Source organism: Pteronotus mesoamericanus, unplaced genomic scaffold (genome assembly GCF_021234165.1).
Source record: "Pteronotus mesoamericanus isolate MK-2021 breed Mesoamerican mustached bat unplaced genomic scaffold, CSHL_Meso_final contig_163, whole genome shotgun sequence".
NCBI classification, from domain to species: domain Eukaryota; kingdom Metazoa; phylum Chordata; class Mammalia; order Chiroptera; family Mormoopidae; genus Pteronotus; species Pteronotus mesoamericanus.
The window spans coordinates 8,112,232-8,136,442 of NW_026555064.1; the positions used below are offsets into that span (position 1 = coordinate 8,112,232).

The 24,211-nt window shown below is 40.1% G+C and overlaps 1 protein-coding gene across 1 annotated transcript in view; it reads left to right on the forward strand.

Annotated features, from left to right (window-relative positions):
• The first annotated feature begins 17,243 nt into the window (after nucleotides 1–17,243).
• The window catches only part of INPP4B (inositol polyphosphate-4-phosphatase type II B), a 544,323-nt gene continuing 537,355 nt past the window's right edge, over nucleotides 17,244–24,211 (forward strand). Inside the window, exon 1 of the mRNA XM_054562864.1 lies at nucleotides 17,244–17,321. The gene's annotated coding sequence lies outside the window, so the exon portion shown is untranslated. The remainder of the gene's footprint in view (nucleotides 17,322–24,211) is intronic.

A 24,211-nucleotide genomic window follows, 5' to 3' on the forward strand; every position in this document is an offset into this window, starting at 1 on the left:
GGAACACGAAGCGTCTACCTGAGGTTCAGCTCATTCTGACACTGTCAGTGTGGAGAGTGAGCATTTTGGTGAACAGTTTCCGCTGAGCCCAGGCAGCCTTCCAGCCTTTGCAGTCAAGGCGTTACACATGTCAGCGAAGCTGTCTTGGACTCTTTAGCGAGCCCATTCACAAGCTGTCGCCACCAGGTGACATCTATCCACACCACATGGAGTGTAAGAGATGCTCATCTGAGACTGCCCAAATTTCTAACCTACAAAATCATGAGCGGTAATAAATCACATGTTGTTTTAAGCCACTAATTTTTAGTTTGTCACTCAGCGAGAGACAGCTGGGACAGCAGTAGGACAATACATTCTTTTCATATCTCACATTTTTATCCCACTGCCTATCAATACAATCAAGTTGGTAACAGATTATTTTGAGCATTTTGACCAATGTCAGGGAAACGGTCCTCTCCCCAGAGAACGGAGGCTGCTCCGTGACTGTCCTCATCACGTGTGCTGCTCTCCTGTACTGTCACCCACAGGCTTTCTTCGGAAACTTTTACCCGAGTTCGTTCTTCTTTGAATGAACATCCATTCTCTTTGCTTTGAAACTGCTCCCTTAGCTTCTCTGGATCTTTTAACTGTTAACTATTTTATGTAGTATTCTAACTACTTCTTTCCTTCTATTTCTTTGGGATCGGAAAATTTCCAAGTCATAAATCATCAGCATAAATGGAGTGACCCTAAAACTGTGTTTCAACATTAGACTTTTTTCTGGCCCATTGTTCCGCCTGTCCATCCTGGTGCCCAAATCTCAGTGCACGAGCCCTGCCCTCTCCGTCCTCTTCTGATATATATATATAGCATCTTCCTTACTGGTCCTTTTATTTTTGTTGTCTTTGCTAATTTTTATTGAGGAATAGCATAAAGATAAGTACACAGATCTTAAATGTTTACTCTATGAATTTTCACAATGAACACACCGGTGTACCTACCAAGAAATGGAACATTTAGCAGAACCGAGAAGCCTTCCTTTTGCCAGGTCTCCACTCATGATCCCCAAGCAACCAGGATTTTGACATCATAACCCATGGGGTCGTTTTGACTGTTTTGAATTTTTTATAAATGGATTCATATCACATCTATCCTTTTGCTCGGACTCTTTCATTCAGCTTTCTGTTTGTGCTCTTCACCTGTGTTGTATGTAGCATTTATGTGTTTATTGTAATTATTGTATTGTGTGAATATATTATACCTTATTCGCCCATCCAATTATTAACATTTGAATTATTTACAGGTTTTGACTATTAGTATGGTCAAATACCATATTCAATGATATTCAAGGATACAATACAAATATTCAAGGATATGAGTATTCTAGTACATGCATACAAATTTTTGTTTGGTATATACCCTGAAGTGGAATTGAAGGATCATAGATACCTGCTTTGGTAGGTACTTTCAAGGCAATTACAGAAGTAGTTGTGCATATTTACATATTTACTACCAGTGTATGAGTTCCGGCTCTACCACCTCCTGATCACTATTTGGTTTAGTTTCTTTTATTTTTATTTTTGAAAACTGTTAGCTATTCTGATGGAAATGTAGTAATTTTTTATTATGGTGTTAATACTCATTTTTATGAAAAATGATGATGATAAACATGTATTCATATGTTTATAGGCATTTGATATCCTTTATGTGAAGTGCCTGTTTAAAACTTTTTTCCCATTATACAATTAAATTGTCTCTATACATTCCTTCTTGATTTATAGGAGTGTTATGAAATTGAGTCCTTTCTTTGAAAATATGGTTGCAAATACATTCTCAAGCTTTACAGCTTGCCTTTCTCCTCTCCTAATGGTGATTTTAATGAAGTCTGATTTATCCATCTTTCCCTTGATAGTGCCTTCAAGTGCCTATCTCGGAGTCATCATCTTTGTTTTCTCTAGCTGCTGAACAAATTACTATAAACTTTACTTCTGAAAGAGCATTATTTCAGAGGCACCAAGGGTCAGAAGTCTGAGCCTGGCTCCACCTGGCCCTCTGATGCACGCGTCTCATAGGCTGAAATCATGGTGCGGGCTGGGCTGCGCTAGCATTTGCAGACTCAACTGTGAAGAGTTACAAAGATCATCGAGGTTGCCGGCAGAATTAATTTCTCGGTATCTGTGGGAGTGCTGAGCTGGTGTTTTTGCTGGCTGGTGGCTGGTGGCTTCTGGCTACATGCAGGTCCTAGAGGTCGCGTGAGTTCCTGGAGGCCGCCTACAGCTCTTCATCATACGGACCCCTGCCACACGGCTGCTTCTTCGTCAGGCCTGCAAGGGACCCTCCTCATGGCTTTCCCCTGATTAGGTCAGAGCCGTAGCGGATGATCTCTCTTTTGATAATAAAGTCGACTGTTGATCAATGCGGGGCTAGGGGCACCCACCACATACAGTTGAAAATCTACCTATAACTTTTGACCCCCAAAAGTTAGCTACAGTCAGGACCTACTCCCCCACGCCATCGATATCAAAATTCAAGGATGCTCAAGTCCCTTACACGAAATGGCGTAGAGCGATGCACGCAGCCTGCCTGTCTCGTCTGCGCATTCCCAACGCAGATTTAGATGCTGTTTCCAACCTGCAGGGGGCGGAGTTCTCCGATGTCAAACCCAGGGATCGGAGGCCGACTGTGCTTATGGGCCCACCCGGTTAAAACCCTTCTTGTTCTCGGGTCTGATGTAACTACAAATGAGTTTATTTGAGAATTCACTTACATTTGAAGTCCTTTCACTCTGGCTATAATCTGTTGATTAGAATCAAATCTCCGGTCCCATCTAACTCAAGGGGATGTGAGCAGCAAGGACGGAAATCGCGAGAGCCGCCCTAGGGCTGGCCCCGCAGTCGGAGGCCTTGTTTAGTGTCAGCTTCCTGAAGTTCTACTAGTTTACATTTAGTCTCATAATTTACCTGGATATGATTTTTATGTGAGGTAGAGGTTAAGATTCATATTTATTTTATTTTATTCATCACACATCCAATGAATAGATATGTTTGCTTATTTTTCTAGATTCTGGTTTCTGTTCATTAACCTGATTATCCCTAATAGGCCAAAAGCGCACTTTTTATTCCTTTATAACATGTCTTAGCTGGGTAGTGGAGTTAAATACTCAAATTTGTTAAGTTTGTCTTAGCTAGTCTCTCTCTCTCTCTTTTTAAATATTCCCATATAAATCATAGAGTAAGCTTGTTAGATTCTACAAAAACCTCTAGTGGGATTTTTTATTGGTATTCATTAAATTTATAGATCAACCTGGTAGGAATTGATAACTAAAAAGAAAATAAGTTCCTCTCTCTTTTTAAAAAATTATCTCAGTACTATTTTATAGATTTCTGTGTAGCAGTGTCGCATATCTTTCATGAGGTTTATTTCTCTAGGAAGTGAATCAGTAATTCTCTATATAGTTGGGACTTTTTAAAATCAATCTCCAAGGATTACTTGAACCAGGAGGCAAAACTGAGAAAATTCATTAACTTCCCTAAACTCCTCAGAGGCTTACAATATATTTCATTAATAAAAATTGTGAATGTTCAGAAAATTGGAGACTCCAATATTCAAATATGTGGACAAATTCAATTCCAAAGCCAGATCTAACAGCAATTACACTGACAACAAAAGAATTGGGCCTGTTTACAAGTCTATCCCAGGGGTGGCAAAATTTTTTGTAAAGGGCTAAATAGCAAATATCTTAGGCCTTATTGGCCATAAAAGAAATTCTGTTACAAGTGATCACTTCTGCCTTTACGGCATGAAAACAATCATAGACAATATTTACATATATGGGCTGTGGCAGTGTTCCAATGAAATTTTACTAACAAAACAGGGACTGGCTGGATTTGGTCCTAGAGCTCTAGTTTGCTGACCTCCTGTTCTCAGGCACCGTTTAGAAATTATCGCAATCTCTATGTGTAGCCCGTGTTATTCGGGAATATTTAAGCGGTAAGCCTCTGAGTCATTGCAGCAAAGAAGGGTGTTTAAGGGGGCAGTTTGGTTCCTGTCCTCATAGTGTTTGCAGGCTAGTTTAAAGGAGAAAGAAATCCTAGCAAGAAATGCAAGGAACACAAGAGTATTTCTTGTCCATAGAGCAATAAGGATTTTTAGACTTTTTAATGAGGAGGGAAAGGAAAATAAGATCTCCAATGTATACACATATTCATATGTAAAAATATGTGTATGCATATGGTTGTGCTTGTGTTAATATACAATAGAAATTCTCATATATATTCAATACACTTATTTACATAAATACATCAAGAACTAATTCTTTATGAATATAACAATAATGCACTTATATTTAATTTGACTTATTTGTGAACATAGATACTATTAATCAGTGTAAATAATTTGAATCATGGGAATTCTGCTATACACTTTTTGGTGTGCAGTGTTTTAGTATAATTACATCTAGAATATGTGAAGTTCTGAACTCAAAAGCTATTGATTTGAAGTTTTTAAACATAAAGAGGACAACTTCATCAATCATTTAATTAACTTCATTAATCATTTAATATGTTTTAATTGCAGATCATAAAAGAGGACTAATAGGGATGGGGAAAGTACTGCCTAAGCCAGATACAGCTGTGGTAAATAGAATGTGAATTCCAATATCTGGAGTACATGTCAGGATGACTAATTGATAGGCTATTATTTCTCATGAATATCTAAAACTTTCTGCTGTCATTTAGTCTAAGGAAATACATGGTGCAATCTACCTGTTGTCTTGATTTATTTGGTTAGCTATGGAATTGGGGGTACAATTTGTAATTTCTATTTTTGGAACAAATTATTTTAAATCTAGCAACTTCCTTGACATATTGACAGGCTTTTTGTATGCCATGAGCCATTAGTAGCTATCATGGAAGAAAAGATTTGTGATTAAATCAATGTGGCGTACATTGGATACTTGTTTTCTCTATTAGTGACTGACCATGTGCATGAACCTATGTGGAGGGCTGCAAGAAGTCTGGAAGTTAAAAAATATGTTCCTGCTTAGCCTACATTTCTTCCAAACTTTTCAGATAATGAAGTGGGTTTGTTTCCCTTATAGAACATTTATATTCTGAAACACTAGTGTTCTAAGAGAAAAAGTTTGGGAAACAACTATTTTTAATCCATAACTTATTTTCCCATTGTTTTTTGGAATCACTTCTCCTTGTTTCTGACATTTCTAATTCAAATAGCTGTATTTATTTCTGTCATTTTTATAGATTTCCAGAGCTGGCAGACTTAGGGAGAGAAATTTATTCTTCTTAGCATGTTGATTTTTGATTAGTTGAAGACATTAGAAGCAAGTTAAATTTTGTATTTTTAGCAGCAATTTTAAAAAGTATGTTGAGAGAGAAATTTATCAATCCAGGAAATATATTGATTATTAGTGGCTTAATTAACTATTGTATGCTACTTTAAATTTTCATTGTTTTAAAATTTATATACATAATCTAACATTTTAGAATAAAAATAAAAACTTTTTACTCATTAAAGATAATCATTGTTAACAGTTTGCATTCTTTGGGGACTTTTTAAAAGCTCATTAAAAAATATTTGCTTTCTGGCTTTTGAATTTAATTACATATGTAGAAAGGCCTCCCTTAACCCCATGATTTTAAATAAAATACTTATTTACTTTCTCCATAAACAGATTGACCAGAAGTTATGTGAGCATAAAGTAAATATACATAATACATGCTTATTGGTATTGTGCTACAATAAATATGTTCAGTGACACGCATGATAGGGTCCACGTGCTGTCCATCATTATTGCTGCATAGTTCAATCCACTACAAAATCATAACAAATGTGGTGCATTAACATGGAATTTTCATAAGTTCCTGCATATGGATCTGTGATGCATTGATTTATATGTCTGATTTTCAATGGGTTAATCTGAGCCTTAAGCATTTCTCAGAAGACGCCATCAAAGAGGTTTGATTTGTAAGTAAAGCTATGTTATATTACATTACATTATAAATATATACTTAGACATATATTTAATATATTACATAAATTAATATATTAAATAGATATACACGAGGCTTGTCCAGAAAATGTCCAGCCATTGTTAATATAATGAAAACATTAATAGTTTGCAGGATATTGATGTAACCTGGCAGCCAAGGAGAGTGGACTGGAATGTGCATGCGTGAACAATGATGACCTCACTGTACTAGTCAGTGGGAATGGTAGACTCTGTTGAGTGAGCATGTGCACTGTGTGGTCCTTGCATTCAAAATGACTGAGTGAGTAGAGTAACGAATCTGCATCAAATTTTGCATTAAGCTTGAACATTCTTCTGTGGAATCTATTCGGATGATTCAGAAGGCTGCAGCTATCGGCAACTGGTGAATGGCAGCTTCATCATGACAACATGCCTGCTCATGCATCATGTCTGCTGCAGGGTTTTTTGGTGAAACATCAAATCACCCAGGTGACTCAGCACCACTATAGCCCAGATTTGGCCTCCTGTGACTTCTGGCTTTTCCCAAAACTAAAATCACCTTTGAAAGGGAAGAGATTTCAGACTTTCAATGAGATTCAGGAAAATACGTTGGGGCAGCTGATGGTGACTGGGAGAACTGTATGAGCTCCCAAAGATGCCTACAGGCATGATTGTCCTATGTACAATGTTTCTTGTATCTTGCATCATCTTCAATAAATGATGCCTCTTTTTTCCATATTATGTGGCTGGATACCTTCTGGATATAACTTGTATTTAAATATATATATCTACAAACTTAATGATCACTCTGTACTTCTGTAGAAAAAATTTTTAAAGTTTATCTTTTTAATCCATCTAGAATTAAATTTTGTATATGGTATGAAGATAGGGTCTACATTTCTTTCAAATGACTCATCAGTTGCTCTAATACCCTTTATGGGATAATCTATATGGAATCCATGTATGCCCATTTTAATGTCAAAGATGATTTTTGAGTCCACAAAGAGATGAAAGTTGAAGATGTGAAGGTGGATGAGATCTTGGGGGAAAAGAGTAGATATAGGGAAGATACAAAGAGTAGATACAAGCATGACAGACTGAACCTGAGGACATGGGCACCTACAGAGGGAGCAAGGAAGAAAAGGAGTTAATCAAAAGTGGGTAGAAGGACTCAGAGTGGTGTCATGGGAGTTATGGATTAGGATAGTTTCAAGATGAGAGCAGGCAGTAGTAACCAGTGGGGAAGCACGAGTCAGTTGTGATCTGGGTGAGAAGAACGTTTGATACATGGTGGTGCTGTTCATTGAAGTCTGTGGTATAATTGTGGTATAACTGGCTTTTGGATTACTTTGGATTTTCTACACTTTATCCCATTGTTTCCATCCATGGATATGGCTTATTATGAGTTAACAATTGTAGACATTGTCTTTTTCTGGGTAGTAAAGTGAAACTTCCTAAACACATTAAAATCTTATTTATATAGTGCATTTGAAAAATATTTCCCATGAGAAACCAGTGGACAATGATATAATGTATAAGAGAGAGCTTTTGATGTAAATACACCACAAAAATAAAAGATACAGTTTGTTTCTGTAACATGGCAGTGGCTACTCCTCTTTCATTTGGTGAAAATGTGCAGCAAACTTGGCCAAGGACTCTTAGTCTCACCGTGTTGGTCAGCACCCGCAGGAATGTTATAAAAGATATTTTAAGCTTGCTATTTCTTCGTTTGTATAAAGTTGCTATATCTATGGCCTATTTGTGGCTCACATTTCCCTGTTTTCCTCTTCAAAAAGAGGTCTGGAGAGGTGGTGAATTTGTCCTGGTTTAGATTGGACATACTGTTTGATCAGTGCGTAGCAGGCCGTAAGGGTAATAATTGCTATATAAAACCTAGCGTCACACCGGCCTTCCCCAGCTGCCCTGGAAAACAGCCAGCCTGCAGACGACCAGGCTGTGTGCGCAGCGCTGCTTGGCCGCGCGCTGGCTGAGGTCGCATGGTGGCAGGGCCCAGAGCAGCTGCTCTGTAACAGGCCGCGCAGAAAGGGCCATCCAGGCATTCCCTGAGCAGCCCCTCAGAAGTGCTGGTGTGGAACCAAGGGGCTGCCCTCAGCGATGAATGAGGGGCATTGTCTGTGGGCAGACATGGCCCCGGCAGAGGGGCAGAGACAGCTCGTTCTGACTCAAGGTACTGAGCAGCCTGTGACGCTAGGAAGACCTGCAGACAGTGACGACCCCGCACTGGAGCCCGCAGTCAGGAGGCAGGGCGTGGCCAGCTAAGCTGTCTGTTTGGAGCAGTTCGCAGGGTTTCTAAAAATTTTTTTAAAAAAGCTATTCCCATAAATATGGAAAGTAACATTGCCATCATCATTATAATCATATATGAAGGAAGATGCACATCCATAAATCATACTAATGAATGCCAGCTAATGGTGATGTGCTGAATGCTCTATTCCATAAACGTCTCGCTCTATCTGCTTATCCTGATTTATTTTCTTCACAGCCTTATCTTTGCCAGATACTTTACTGTGTGTATGTGTGTGTGTGTGTGTGTGTGTGTGTATTTTGTTATAGATTGTTTCCTTCCTAGTCTCTACTAAATATAAGTTACAGGGAGGTAGGGACTTTGAAGGGCTTGTTGCCTGCTGCTCCCCCAACATCAAGAATATAGTAAGCCCTCAGTATATGTTTGTGGAGAAAAAAAAGTAAAAATTTAGTCTGGTATATTTCTAGTGATTTCCTATAATATTAGAGAGATGCAAAACATCAATTTAGAATACAAGATGTGCTCATTAAGTGAACAGTAATTTTCTTCAAAGCAATTTCTAAATAGCTGAGATTTACAGTATTCACAATGTATAATGCCATATCCCTGATGGATTTATCAGTTCACATTAACAATTTAGCCAGCCAACTAATTTTTTTGTGTGTACTGCCAAATGAAGGTTTTGACTAAAGTTTCCACTTGCCCTCTCCTCCCTGCCCATTCTGCCCTGGAGGGGGTGTTGTCGGAGCATTAACCCCTACCTCCAACGACCTCACCCTCAATGCACTAATAACAGGAATCAACTGATCTACTTCCTCTCCTAAACTGAGTGTGTCTATTCATAAAAGGAGGTGGAAAAAAAATATGAGTTTTCCTAGATAGAGGAAGCAAATGTCACTTCCTTAGGTGGAAGCAGTGTGGACTCCTGGCTTGGAGATGTTTGAGCAGAGAGGAAACACCCTATCAGGCCCGTGGAGCTTGGCAGCTGTTCTGAAACCAGCCTGGGCGTCAGCATCATCTGGGAACATTAATAAACAAGTGAACCTCCCACCCCCAAACCAAGAACAAACAAACAAACACAGGTGTAAGATCCCATCCCAGAGGTACATCTGTGGAAGTACTGGCCTCCATATTGAAAACAAGACAATTCCCCAGGTGACTCTCATGTCCATAAAGCATTAAGAACCACGTAAGGCTGAGATTTGAATTTCTTCTAGAAAGCTGGACCAAGATGAGCCTTTCTCAGGTATAGCCCGAGGAGTTTTCCACAGGGAATGCCAATTCAGTTTTCATGGGTTGGGGTCCAATACTCTTTTTCCACTTTTTAATTTTAAAAAATTCATAAGATATTTATTTTCAGGCACGTTTGGGATACACTCACCTAGATGTACCCAGCCCGCAGATTCTATGGTTATACCAATAATTCTCTACTTTGTGTGTAGACTCAGTCTTTCAATAATTTTTTTTCTTTTTTTTGGTATTAGAAGTCATATAACTAAAATCATGGACAGTGGTTTCTAAATTGGCCTAAAATCACATGAACAAATAAAGAGGCCCCATGTCATGCAAGCTTCACTGTGGAATGACATGCCCTGTGGATCGCTGGGCGCGGTTTTTCATACTTCGCGAGCACGCGCTGCAGTCCTGCGGTCTGTGGCGGGCAAAGGCTGCGCTCAACAGCTAGAAACAGGACAGCAACGAAGTTTAAATAACGCAAGAGCGTGGTGCGTGAGAATCAAGCCTCTAACCCTATAAAACTACTAGTGCCAATTCCTCATTACATTTTCTAAAGATTTTTGTATTGTTATTCTATTACAATTGCCCTAGTTTTCTCCCCTGTGCCCTCCTCCACACATCCCACCCCCAGATCTCTCAGTCAGTCCCCACGCTGTTGTCCAGGTCCATAGTCACCCACACAGGCTCCCCCACTAGCCCCGTCCCCTCCCCTCCACCGTTATCCCCTCCCCCGCCCCTCTGGTTGCTGTCAGCCTGTTCCACGTTTCCATGCCTATGGTTCTGTTTGGTTCATTCATTAATTTTGTTCACTAGATTCCTTTTATAGGTGAGATCATATGGTATTTTCATTACATTTTTAACTACATCAAGATTATACAACTTGATCTACCCTACAAGTTGACAAACAAATAGAGCAGAATTTCCCAGCAATGGTTCTGCTTTGAATTTTATTTATTTATTTTTCTGTATATATATTTTTTGTGGATTAAATAGAGAATTTTAATCAAGAAAACAATGTTCAGAGCCCTGTTTGCTTCTCAGATGCTAGACTCTACGGTCTAGTAAGTACTTTAATGAGTTGTAATGCTGCAAGATGTTTCTAGTACCTTTTCATCTTTAACTCCATCAGCATGTATTCCTGCCAGACTTTCAAAATGAATTGTTTTTTTCCCCAAATGGAAAAATTTTAACAAAGAACTTACTAAAAGATTTTATTCCTAGTCTACTTTTATAAGGTGCTAAATTAAGATATAAACTACTCTTAACCCCAAGTAAGAGTGAACTAATTTTTTCCCTAGCCATAGTACATTGTAATTCAACTGCAGAACTCTTTGGGTAATTATCTTAACAGACAATAATTACAGGAATATGGAATTTTGTAATTTTAAAGAACATCCAGAATAGTTTTTTGTAACTATCTTGTTATAATGTTGTCAATTTTCAGATGTGAGGAATGAGACTCAGAAGGACTAAGTGACTTGCTCAAGGCTGTTCCGCTCAAGGAAAGCCGGTGCTAGCACCGGGGCGTTCAGAAGCCAGACTCCAAGTCCTTTCAACCTGGGCATTCACTTTAAGTGCCTTCATGCTAACAAAACCTGTTGGTTGTAAATTATTTTCTTAAGTTGTTAAAAAAAATCATTATGGGTGATTTTCAAAACAAGGTATTTCTACATATATACCATACACAAGGCTACTTTCAGGTACACATGTGGTAATTATATTCATCATAACACACATATGCATGTAATCATAAAATGTCTCTGCAGATCCAGACTTAGAAATGATGTTCTTCAAGCACTATGTGGCTTTTGTGTTCTCTCCTTCTTCTCTCCTTCTCCTTTCCTCCACTTCCTCTCTCCAACCTTTGTATCTTAGTTCAAGCGCCACTTTCGTAGGGAACCTTTCTCTGAATGCCCAGAGACGGTCAGGATCAGTTGTCATACGTTCTCTTAGCACCCTTTAACCTTCCATCACAGCACTTCTAACCACGGACATGTTCTAATTATTTGTGTGATTACCTAACTTGTGCCTGCCTTTCCCCCACCCTAGACTGAATCTAGCCTCTGTGAGGACTAAGACGTCCGCTGTGGCTCACGATTGTCCCGTGGTGCCTGGCTCAGTGTCTGGAACAACGAACATTCTTAGGAGGCCTTTGTGGAATGAATGAAGAAATGAGTGAAATATCCTCTGTCCTAAAATGGATCTATACTTGAAGTGATTGTTTATTTCCCTTCTTCCCTCTAGTATCACATTTATGAAAATTAATTATAATTTACGGTTTCTCCCCTGAAACTCCAACGTGCTATGAGTAGTCTGTTTCTCTTTTTTTTCCATTACCATTTATCAAGCACTCCCAAGTGGTCCCTGGCTGGGGCCCACTTTAGTGGGGGGTTTCAGGACAGGCAGATCTGCAGGAGCCGCACAGCCACCTTCCTGGTGTCCTGGAGGAGGCCATTCTTGAGAGCAGCAGGGAGACGCTCCACAACTAGCAGGACTTGACCTGGAATTATAGATCAGCATTGCTCAGGGCAGACCCTCCGCGTTTCTCCCAGTCTGGAGGGGCAGCGCTCGACTGAAAGACAAGAGTTTCTGAGGTTGGTCCTAGGCACTCATGAAATGACAATAGCCACGATTTTGTCTTGGCTCCAGGCGGATGGCCATTTCCTCAGAGGGTCGGGGGAACTATGCAGGGGGCTATGGAAATAAGCCCCCAGGGCCTCTTGAGTAGATCAAAGTGAATAGGTCCCTGGAAAGGCGAGGAAGAAGCCGGCAAGAACTCCGCGATTGAGGAAGGGATGAGGGAGGGGCTTGCTGTGCCCGGCCCACCTAAATGAGGGTTGGCAGAGGATGTCGCGCTATACGTCCTGGTTCCAAACCAAGAAGAAGGCCAGAGAGATGGTGGCTGAGAGGCTCTGCCTTCCCGGATCCACGCGCACACTCTCTGGAGCGCCAGGAAGAAATGCCACCATACTCTTTAGGATGCCTTTGTGATTCTGCCCTGAGTGCCCATGTGCTTTAAGTAAAAGACTAGGTTCCTGAATTTGAGGAAAAGATTACTGGGGAAGGGCAGCCATCTTTGCAAGGAGTCGCAACAATTTTACTGGGAACGTGAACCATGGACTGGACAGCGGGTACAACTCTTCCCTCCTTCTGGGACTGTGAGAGTTGGGCCTGGATTCCAGAGCCTACACACACGAGGTGCGTGGAGACAGTGAGACGTCTTCATATGGTGAACCCAGTGCCTTGTGTGCCCCAGGGGAGCCAGGGCAGGAAGTCACACACTTATCCCTGGGTTGGACTTTGGTCATCTCTACATTCTCTGTGGAGCCTTGTGTGAACTCACAGCCCGATCTGAACTGTGCTGTGAGGAACTAGTGGGAATTCTCATCTCCTGACTGACGGTCACAGGGGGCGGGGAGCCCTGCCCCCACTCCCAGGGTGGTCCCGGCCCCCTTCGGCACACAGCTAAGAGTTCCTGTCCTGGCCAATCACCTCCCACTCGACTTGTCACACAACCACCTTAAGCACAGCCCAGCCCAGCCCAGCACAGCGCAGGGCAACCAAGCCTCCCTCTTAGCCCCCACCTGAGATTTGCATGCAGCCACACAAAATGTGTCTACTGGCCTTTTAAACACCGTAGAGATCCTTCTCACTCGTCCTCTGTCCTTGTCCTTGTTTCCTCGGCCATTTGCATCCCCTAATGGCACCATTTCCTCTTGGCGTTCCCTCTAAAGCTCTGATCCTTACGTCTCATCAGTTTGTTTTATGGAGCCCCCAGCTCCCTCCTCTTCCTATCTTTCACATGTTGGGGTCTTAGAGTCTGTCCCCCGTCTGTCTGCACTATCTCTGGGTTCTCCCAGTGACACCTTGGCTTCAGCTACTATCTTTCTCCTCCTCTAGGGTTTATTGAGATTCTACTTAAAAAGATGTATGAAATGTGGTCTTTTTGAAAGATTCTCTGTTGCTATAAATTGTGTATTTTATTAGGAAACAAACATTGTCGATAGGTTTGTTTATTTAAACTATTTTGAATTTTATTTGAATTTAGACTATGATAATAAACATTTTATAGTTTATTTAAATCATAATTATATGTTAGATATTTAATACATACGTTTTTATTGGTAGTAAAAATCATTATACTTAAGGAAGGATTAAAAGCCACTTAGGGGAATATGGAAGTGTTAATAAGATCTTAGTACCCATATTCATAGAATTATTCTTTGGAGTTACCTTGTCTCAAAAATTAAAGCATAAAATGAATTTATAGATATTCAGGTTTTAAAGCACGTTTATACATAGGAAAACCTTAGCCCTTCACATTGGCACAGGCTTTGCTTATGAGGAAAATAAACGTTTCCTCAGTAGCTATTCATAAGCATAGATACCAAGGGAAAATGGAGAACTGCATTTTCCTTAGTCTTTAGATACATCAAAGGTTTTTTTCTTTCATTTTAAATATAAAATGGGTTAATGTCCCTCAAAATTTTCAGTCAATAGTTAACCCCTCTGGAGGTACATCTCAGGAAAAGTGACTCTGTAACTACTCAGATCATCATGAAAAAATCTTTCATTTCCATACAGAATACTTGTTTAAACCTTCCATGTTTGAGCTTCACTTTTTCTCAAAGGTTATGGCCTTACTTTTTTTATTTTTTAATCTTTCTTTTTTCTTCCAGTTACTTCCTGGATCTGGGCATAGAACACAAGTCAAGGCCAAGGCCAGGACACAGGTCAACCATTCCGTCTGGGCATCACCATCTGCTGAAGCTGCGACATGACATCTACTGAAACATTGAAATCGCAGTCTATGGTGTCTCCATAAATTACAATAAGACACTCAGCCTCGGGCTGATACGTAGAATAGCGTTGTTCTGGCTCCTCAGAATTGGGGAGGCAAGCCTGTTTAGCTCCTGTTGCCACTGGATCACAGCGACAGCTTTGTAAACAGACTGAGATGTGGCCAGAGCCGTCTGCGCAGCACTGCAGAGCCCGCGTGGAGGAGCTGGGCGAGGCTGCCGGCCACAGGCACCTCCACGGCTGCGGCACACCTACACCTCGGGATCAAGTCACAGCTCTGCACATCCAGACCTGTTTGTGAGTCATTCCCACCCGGCAACGCGGTTGGAGAGGCTTGGCTGGCTCAGCTCTTGGAGCAGCAGTGACCTCAGCTGTAACTGCAGAGGTCAGAGCACGTGCACCTGTATTGCGGAGAAGACCCAGACCAGACAATAAAAGTACATGGATTGTGATTGGTTGGTTTACTTACGGCAGCGATGTTCTCATTGGCTCACAGTGCCTCTGGTGTAGCAAGACCAGGAGAGAAAAGGTAAAGGAAGAAGAGAGCAAGGAGAGGCAATCCTGGGAGAGCGAGTGAGGACCCCGTAGACGGGAGCTAAGATGCACAAAGCGGCAAGAAGAAGCATTTCGGAAGCTGAGCGTGGAGTGGATGTGAGGTGCGTGTGTTGAGCTAGACTGCCACGTGTCCTGCGGCAGCTCTCCTGACCTTGGGAAGTTACTTACCGCTTTTTTGCCTCAATTTCCTCATCTAATGGTAATAAAATAGTCTTCACCTGGGAGGGTTGTAGGATTGTATGAGTTAATAAGGTGGAGCACTAAGAATAGCATGAAGCACATAGTGAAATTGCTCAGTACATTTGAGCCTTTGGTAGTCCCTATAATGTTAAATGTTTGTATACAGCGCCTGAATGCATCACTATCCCACACTGAACACAGACACACAATGCACAGCGGTGGGATGCGGCATGTGGGGACCACCCTTGGCCCTGGAGCCCATTTCTGTGTTTGAGGAACTGCCAGGCTAAAAGCAGATCACCTAGGGAACATGAAACTGTCGGAGCTTTTAGTGCGAGGCTATATAAATCCTACACAGTTTGATAGTATTTTAGGGCATTTTTTTGGTGGGAAATGCACACGCACACAAACATTGAGCTCTTACTGCATGGCACACATTCTGTTAAGCACTTTGCATGTATAATTTATTGAATAACATACTCTTCACAACAATTCTGGGAGGAAAGCCCAACTATTATCCTCATTTTAAAGGTGAAGAATTTAAAGTTTGGGTGAATTAAGGTCACTCAGAATCAAACAGCTGGTAAACGGTACAGCCAGAATTTGGACCCAACTTAGCCTGGCTCCAAAGCTAATGCTCTTAACCATTGTGTTAGGAGGACAGAGATCAGAGATCAAAGAGTGGCCGAGGAAGCCAGGGACCACCTGTTATGCTCTGAGGAGATTACCACATTTTCTGTAGTATGGAAGCTGAAAATTATTAAGGCAATGTTCTTTATGTCACAGGGTTCAAATTCAACAGTTACAATAAGGGTTTGCAAACAATGGAGCTTTGTTTCCTGCGTCTGAGCTCAGCTCCTCTCCAGCCCCCAGCCCGCATCCCAGTGCTGACAGGGGATGGCAGGCACTGGCACCTGCCGCTGAAGGCCCACCTGATGTCTTCTATTTTATGACAGCCTGTTTTGGGGGAACACTCATTTGATTTGAAGCTCGCTTCCTATGAAAGGTCGCTTCCATCCTGTCAGACGTGTTCTTCCCCTCTGCTTCCCGAGACGGGAGGGAGGTTGGGTATCCTCAGCGCAGCGAGGCCGCAGACTGAGTCCTCCGGCTGAGTGTGTCTGGCTGGGCCACCTGCGGGTCTTCCTGCTCCTCTCTGGCTGCCTGAGCCGCCTCCATTGTCCATTGTCCTGCACCGTGGCTGGCCCTCTGAAGCATGATGTCTGCCCCGGGTGTCTGCTCTACAGTGACTTTAGTCTTCAAAAGAGGGCCATTCTCCACTCGCTCGCCCTGCTGCGAGCATGCCACTTGGCGCCCTCAGTGATTTCCCCCTTCCCTAGGGCTGCGGAAGCGCCGGATTCCACTCCTACCGCTGTCACTATGGGGGCTGGACAGGTACTTTCCTCAGCCGTTTCCATACTTTGGCTTCGCAGCCATGTTGGCAGGGCACCATGAGGACGCTGGTTTCTCCGAGTGACTTACGCACCGCGGGATGCACAGACACCTCCTGCTCTGGGAGGTTCCCCAACCAGTGGGCATGCGTGGTTCAGCCACCTCCCTTCACATCAGGGCTCCTTCTGTGGGGGTGGGACTGGGCCCCAGTGGTGGGGGAGGGGCCGGAAACTCTTTGGGAACTATTTCCTTTGCCTTCTAGTCTCTCTTCTCTTCCTTTTCTTCAAGAAGGGGCTAAGCTATTGGGTGAGAATTTTTTTTAGTACGTATCTTGACCTCTCTGCTTGATGATTTTCCATGTAGAAAATCCTACACATTTCACTTCCTGATATTTAGAGAGAAGTTTTTGGTAGTTATGGTGTGTGTGTGGGTGGGGGGGATGGGGCAGCTGTATGCTCTTGGTCAAGGAAAGCAGGCTTTCAGGGCTATTTTCTAACTACGAGCTAAACAAATCTGATTTAACACACAAATCTGAACAATTCCTTTTTTTCCTAGGTATTGTGACTCTTCCCCTAAAGCAATGAAAGCCCTTTATTCAATGCCTGAGAGAGCCATAGGGAATTAAAAATACATGCTTACATTATTTTCCAAAATATTATAGCCATCACATATATATTCAGTTTAATGTTACTTTCTGAGTAGATTTCTCTTTTGTGATCCTCAACTTTCATAAAATTTTTATTTAACTGTTCCATTGTGATTTCAGTTGTGGCTTGGACAAGAGAATTAAATGGGGAACAGCAGTTTCTCCACCCCTGCCCAGGATGGCAGTGGAATTGGAATTAAGGAAGAAAAGAAGTTGATTTCACGGAGAACAGTGTTGGGGTCTGATCCAGCTGCCCGTTCTTATGTAAGTGACCTTCCAATCCTGTAAGTAACCTTCTTCCAGTCCTAGCCTCGGAGGTTCTAGGGTTAATTTAGGTAATAAAGGAGGCTAATTATTGCTAGGAAAATTTACTGTTCGGCAGTATTTTTTACTGTTTTTCTGACTGCTGATGTTATTTTTGCTTCTACTTGTGTGTTACACTGTTTGCGGAGTATAAAATATGTACCAGTATACATAACATAGAATATTGTTATAAAAGAGATTTGATATGAAGGTTGATTTTTCACGTAGGCATTCTGTAGGATTTTAAATCTTTTCACGTTGTTAAAGATGACATTTCATTGTGGTTTGTACCTGGCATTCTGTTGAAAGTCAAACATTAATGAGAACTTGGAGAAAATTATGGCCTGTTGTGTTTGCGGAAGTGTGTTTTTCTGATGTTGAAAGGAAATTTGGAGACCTTTGTATAAACTGTGTCCAAAACGCTAGCATCTCTTTTCATAATGTCTAGTGATATTCTTCCCTCACCTGCGTTCTCACTTGCCTCCTTCCCACCTGCCGCCACTCCTGATGGGGTGGGGCAGGGAGAGGGTTTTGTTTTCTCTCGACACTGAACTCCACCTGTGACCTGCAGCATTGTCCCCATCAGCCCCCTTTTCTAACAAAATGAGAAAGGGCAGAGGGACAGCACAGGGCAGGCAGTGCTGCCTCTCAGGGGATGGCCTGGATCTCGTGCACACACCCTTCCTGCTCCTGTCTCATCAGCCAGGGTCACTAAGCCACTCCTCGCTGCAAGAAGGCTGGAAATGGAGCTGCTACCTGGGTGGTCACACCAAGTAGAAATGTGGATTTTATTACTAAGAGAAAGAAAGGGAGATGTACTAGATGGTAATTTGTTGTCATAGCCCCAAATAAGGCATTGAAGGTCAACATTCAGTAGGCAATTCTTTTTTAATGTTTTTATTTTTATTGTATTATTTTGGTTTTGAATAGTTTATTATTTATTGTGTTTTTTTCCATTACCATTTTATCCCCCCATACCCTCCTCCAGCTCCACCCACCCCCCTCTCCGTGTCCAAGAAAGAGCCCTTCTCCGTGTCCATGAGCTCTTTCTCCCTCTTTGCTGGATCCTGCCACCCCGCCACGCTTCCCCCACCGCCGTCAGCCTGCTCTCCATCTCTGAGTGTGTTTCTGTTTTGCTTGTTAGTTCAGTGTGTTCATTAGATTTCACATATGGCATTTGTCTTTCTCTGACGGGCTTATTTCATTTTGCATAATATTCTCCAGGTCCATCCATGCTGACTCAAAGGGTAAAATTTTCTTCTTTTCTATGGCCATAGTATTCCTCTGTATAAAGGTACCGTAGCTGTTTTATCCGCTCATGTGCTGATGGACACTGGGGTTGCTTCAAGATCTTGGTGACTGTAAACAAGGCCAGCAGGGGATTCTCCTAAGGACAAATGACAGGAGAAGGTAACATCCCAGGACCCGTAAATCCTCTGTGTTTGGGGGAGTCAGCTTTTGGAGTGAATTTGTAGGTTGGTTTATGGATTCATTTGGTTTAGGATTTTGATGTGAGTATGTGATAACCTGAGGTACATTTATTAATCAGAGAGCAAGTACATAATAAGTGCTATTTTGTGTTATTGAAGCTCATTGTGACACTCATAATTCATTTTTCTTAATATGTGCTCCTGTCCAGTCCTTATTTAGTTTTGTGTGCTTACCTTCTGTTTGTGTTAGCCTTTTCCATTAAGATCTGCACTGAAGCAAGGACAAATATTCTAGAAGCATTATTGGTATTAAACAAGTGTATTTTGCTTCAGTCAACATGGGTAATATTTTCAAGCTTGGAAAAGAACTTTATTATGTACTTGTAAAGGTCTCAAGGTATCATATTTTGCTTTTAATCAAATAGTGGGGAAATGTGTTTACTTTTATTCATGAAAATCTAAATGCCGTTGGTGGTAACTCACAATAATTTGATAAGAATTTGAAATGAAAGCAGTATTAAAAGTACAGTGTGCACCGTGGTAAAAAGTGCAGCAGTGGTTTTGGCATTATCATTTCAGGCTGACGTTAGGAATGGTGCTAAAGAGATTATTTTTGGCACTTGAAATATTGTAAGAATGATACATTATATCTACTTGACATTATCACTTCTGATGATGCTGATCTTTCTTAATTTTAATTCGAGAGAGTAAGATAAACGGTTAGTCTTTTTTAGAAGATTAAAATTTTAAATCTTATTTCTCTAGGCAAAGTAGAGTGAAGACTTGAGAAATTACGTGGAAAAATCAGCAGTATTTTAACACTACTTTTCCATGCACATAGTGCTATCTTAATGACTCTTCATGTGGCATCCTTAGGGTATTGTTATATTTTTCCATTTTGCAGAGGAATGAAATGATATTCCTAGTTACAGTATTTAAATTAATATTTTCTTTAGTACTATTATGCTTCAGTAAACCAACTCTAAACCATATTCTGTGTTCTTGGGGCTTAGCAACTTGACATTAGGCAATAGTAATGATAAAGTGCAATAGAAGCAATAACAACCCAATAATAAAAAATGTAAGTAATAAGCACACATGTTCTACCAACCTGTTAGTTGAGATGAATTGCAGTCTGTTGACTGGATATTAGTAATGGTGAGGAATCAGGATAATCTTTATAGTGTACATGTACAATTAATGATATAGTGATTGGTAAGAACCTAAAAGAATTCCCTTGGAATTCATAGCTAATACTGCATTTAATATTTGTAAAATGTATGCAAATGAAAATTATTTTTCCTCTGAAATCACCAGATTACCTGTAGATCATTTGGTAAGCCATAGGCACAGTCTGAAAACCACACATTGAGAAACTTTGGATTAGAACTGTGGCTTCCATGTTCTTTTAACTATATACCATTTTCAGTGACTATAAATATTTATCTATTAATGATAAATTATATATGTTCACTCCCCTTTCAAATTTTATGTGCATTTAAAGCCTACACAAGACTACAAAATAAAAAAATAAAATAAAGACAAAGTAAATTATTTAAAAAATAACTGCATTAATGGCACAAACATACTTTTTAATATTTGTACGTAGGTATACTATTTTAATGTACTCTGTATTGTTAAATATACTTCATTATTTTTGAAAACCAGGGTCAAAATTTTGTGATAAAGTGATTAAAAAGGATTGTTCTAATTGTAGTTTATTCTGATACTTGGTTTTGGATTGCTCTAACTTTGTAGAAATGACGATTCCTCACAAGGATATATACAGATCCCCAAAGAGGAGGTACATCTTTGGCTGAAAGTTAAGCAGATCCTTTCCCTGCTTATGTCTTCATAATGGATGGCTAAGAAATTACATGGTTTTTGTTGAAAATATAAATTCCTGTAGAAAATTTCAGGCCCCCAAAACTTATTTTGTTGCCATGATAGACTTGTGTCTTGATGTACCTAGTTATTTCAACATTCCACCTGACTTGGCTATTATAGATCTAGACTAAAATGAAGTACTGACTGAGAAAATGTGTAAGATTTCGCCCCATTAATGGTTGTTTTTAAAAGTAGATGCTTAACAAAGGCTCTGCTCAAGCATTGCAGATCTTTTATAACAGTCAAACCTTGATGTTATTACTCACCATGGTAAGTACTTACCTATATTCAAGCTCTATGGGTTAAAAGATTTAAACTTAAAGATAAGTATCTTCTATCAATTACAGAAATACAGCTTTCATGTTATCTCACTTTCTGCAGCTTTCATGCTGACTTATTTATTTCATTTTACCTTATTTTTAATACTGAAATAGTGAGCACAAATTCATGCAGTTACATTGGATAACAGAAAAATCAGAACCTTCACTAGCCAAGCAAACTTGCTCAGTGGTGAGGGAAAGAGACTTTATTTCCATTTCATTAAAACATTGACTGCTACCCCCCTCCCCCCACACCACCCGCTGCCCCTGCTACTTTACTCTCTTAAAGAAATAAATTCTCATGGATTTACCTGGCAGTTTTTAAGACTTAGACAAATTGGTAGCAGAGCTTAAGTAGTTACAAAAGAAGCTGATAAGTATGGAAAATAGGAAAAACTGGAGTGCTTTGGCTTATATATAGATATATAGTTACATTTAAAGGTTGAACGTTAACCAAGGGCTTTCTTAGAAAAAAAGAAGCTTTTTGAAGTATGTGCAGTAAGCAGAATGAACCCAGCATCTGAGAAGATAATTTAAGTGAAAGGAAGGCAAAACTAACATATTGGGGGTCTTAGAAAAAATACTGAAACAATAGATTATTATATAATAATCAGGGGATAAAGGGTAAAAATGAAGGCACCACGTGAGGAACAGTGTACCCATGACAACTTGGGTTGTTCCAGTTTTCCTTTGTTAGAGACAATGACTCTTACTTAGCACCATGGTCAAATCATGGTATAATAATAACTCTGGTCCTAAGAAAGCCGTCTTGGGTTTGTGTTTTCATTTATGTGCCCTTTGTCTGTTTTTTGTTGAGTGATCTATCTGTACTTCATAAATGTAGAACTTCTTTTTGAAAGCTATTCTGTAACAGTTTTTTGAAAAACAATAGAATATTTTGAGGGGGAAAAAAAAACACAAACAGATCACAGCTTTGCTGACTCTAGAATTCTTGGCTTATTTTTTATTTGTTTCAATTATAGGATCTAATTAACCAATAATCCCTGCACATTTCATTGTAAGAAAGATTATGAGCAGATGCCAAGGTTAATTATTGAACAGTTGAGTCTTCCAATGAAAGGGGAATGTTGCAATTAGATTCCTATAAAGAAAAAAGTTTGAATTTGCACTTTTGGGATATTTAAAGCCATATCAGAAATGCATGTGGCTACAAATAAACAATGATGAATGGGAAGCTCTACATTCAGCATCTTTACTTAGCTGGGCTTGCATGCACCACTTCATTCATAGACATATGAATTGGATTGAGTGCTAGAATGAGGTTTACATTTAGATGTGAACTCTCATTCCTAGGAGACTGGTATCCAGACAGTGAACAAGAGACAGCAAAATAAAGCAAGCTTTATCATAAAGGACAGGAAAAAGTCTTGATCTGGAATCAAATGAAACTGGTCTAGTCATGTAAATTTAGGTATGCCTACAAATATCCTGGGCCTTGGTTTCTGCAAAATGGAAAAGTTGGCTTCTGTGGTCTTTAAAAAAATGTTTAACTCTAAGTTATGCAACTTGTTTTTAAATTCTATATCCGATACACCTCCTGGTCAACTCTTTTTCACTATGAAAGTAAAAGTAGTTTTAATTTTCAGCTACCGGCACTTCAGGAAAGTGAGTTAGATGGATTTTGGATAGTGATATTACTGTATTAAGACCATTTAACTTTAATAAAAGAATTGGTTCCCTTTCTACTAATATTAAAATACCAGGTCAGGTCAGTATTTCAAAACAAACAATACAGTCTGTCAATGTGTAAATCGTCTTCCTCACGCTGTGGGCCTCCTGAATAACGCGACACTGAACTACAGCATCGTCTCAGGGGTGCTGGTGGGGTCTCAGCTCAGTCATGGTTTAAGTAATGTCTATCCTGGGTAGCCAAAGAACATGACTTTTGACAGTTAATTGAGTGCATCTCTTTTGAAACCAGACCAAAGCAAACCAAACCAAAGCAAACCAAACCAAAACAGAACAACAACGACATAAAAGACCCAGCTGATGGACAGTGTGTATTTGGCTGTTTAAGATACTCAAGTGGAAAAAGAATGAAAGATGTGGGCCTAGCCTGCCCCCCCCCCCCCATATATTAAAGTGAAACCTCTATAATTAATAATGTAAGTTATTGGCATATCAATACCCCGGACAAATCAAATAGAAAGTACAGATATAGACCCAAATACACATGGAAATAGAAGAAATGACAAAGGTGTTATCTCAAGTCACTGGAGCAAAGATGGACTTTTTAATACATCGTGTCTGGGCAACTGAATAGACCTGTGGGAAAAGATAAAGTTTGAACCATGTTTCACACAGGGAAAACTCCAAATGAATGGGCGATGTAAGTATAAAAAAAGGAAACCAAATACCAGTAACAGAAGAAACATGAGTGATTTACTGTATAATCTTGGAATAGGGAAAGGCTTTCTAATTACGGTTCAAAATTTAGATGAAATAGAGAAAAGATTGACAAATTTGATTGCATAAAAACATAGCTTTGGCATGGTAAAACGCTATTAATTAAATATACAAACATCATAAATGGGGAGATAATATTAACAAAACATATATAGGAAAAAAAGCTAACCTTTCTAATACATAAAGAAGTTTTAAAAATTGAGAGGGTCATTTGACAGTCACTATAATGGCTATAATAAAAAACAACAACACATAAGTGTTGGTGAGGTTTTAGAGAGAGTGGGATCTTCCTCTGTTGCTGCTATGAATACACGGGCAGTGTAATGCTTTGGAAAACAGTTTGGCAGTTCTTCAAAATGTTCAACATAGTTACCCAGCAGTTCTACTCCTAGTTACCTATCCAAGAAAATTGAAAACATGCGTCTACCCAAAAACTCTTGCAGTACTGTTCACAGCAACATTGTTCATGGTAGCCAAAGATGGGAAACAGCTTAAATGTTCATCAACTGATAGCTGAACAAACAAAATATATCTAAATAATAAAATATTATTTGAGACTGAAAAGGAATGAACTTCTGATATATGCCACAACATGGATGAAACTCAAAAACGTCATTCTATGTGAAATAAGGCAGACACAACATGCCATGTATTGTATGATTCCGTTGCTATGACATGTTCACAGTGGGCAAATCTGTAGTGATAGAAAGCGAGCTAGTGGTGGCCCGAAGCTGGGACTAGGGGACAATGAGGAATGACTGCTAATGTACAGGATTTCTTTTTGTCGTGATGAAAATTTGGAATTAC